At 28.1% G+C, this 977-nt stretch overlaps 1 non-coding gene across 1 annotated transcript; it reads right to left on the bottom strand.

Moving 5' to 3' along the window:
* Nucleotides 1–454: 454 nt before the first annotated feature.
* On the bottom strand, nt 455–526 carry TRNAH-GUG (transfer RNA histidin (anticodon GUG)). Its single transcript has one exon. It is a non-coding gene; the product is annotated as a tRNA-His (tRNA).
* Between the last annotated feature and the right edge of the window lie 451 nt (nt 527–977).

The raw sequence follows: 977 nt of genomic DNA, 5'->3' as shown, positions 1-977 counted from the left end.
AAATATTTGTTATTTTATTATAATAAAATCTTTTGTCATATTCATATCTATTGACATATTTATACCTGTTATTAATTATATCTATTGACACCAAACTCTATCGACTCCAAATATATTATATAATAACCTCAAAAAATTGAAGAAAAGCAAGCAGAATCTAATTCCTGTGCTCGCTTCTCTCACCAACACCCATGATTCATATGCAGTCTTTCTTTCTTTTTTTTTTTTTTTACTTTCTTGACGATAGGCCAATTGTTACATCAAAATTAAAATAATTTGTGCAGGACAGTCCTCACGCACTACAAAATTTTGACTGTTTATTGTTGTGAAATTTTTGTAGTTGCGAAGAATATGCGTATAAAAAGTTTCACTTCAAACATAAATTTTTTGTTTCAATAAAGTTTCGATTTCGTCAGCAATACAGAACCTAAGAAAGGAGATAAAAAATACACACTGCCGTGACCAGGATTCGAACCTGGGTTATTGCGGCCACAACGCAATGTACTAACCACTATACGATCACGGCTACGCGTAAGAATTAGCTTTTAAAATAGAAGTTGATAAAAAAAACATTTACAAATGAAATGCCAAATGTAAAATAAATGGAGCATATCAAACTTAGTTAAAGTTACGTTCTTCTGCTCATAACCTAGATGGCAGCACTAAAAGAAATTTAAGATATATCTTCAAAAAGATTTCATTTTATTTAATATCATTTTATACGCTTAAAACTTTTCTGTTCAGTTATTTGTGTATTACAACAATCCCCAAAATTGTTTCTGCTAGGTAAGCAGATTGTTTCAACAATACTAAAAATTGTTCAATTAAAAAATTAGTACACATTTCTAAAAGAAGTTATTTTCACTACGATTCAATATTTTATACGTTTTACAAATTATATCCCCTAATATGATTTTTAATTTATGATATTTGATTGAGGACATTAAACAAAGGAATTTTTGTAAATATAGTTTACA

This window comes from Parasteatoda tepidariorum, chromosome 6, assembly GCF_982258835.1.
Source record: "Parasteatoda tepidariorum strain Cologne lab strain chromosome 6, Ptep-v5.0, whole genome shotgun sequence".
Classification (NCBI taxonomy): domain Eukaryota; kingdom Metazoa; phylum Arthropoda; class Arachnida; order Araneae; family Theridiidae; genus Parasteatoda; species Parasteatoda tepidariorum.
Note: the sequence above shows the minus strand (reverse complement) of the source record. Positions and strands in the feature narration are given on the sequence as shown.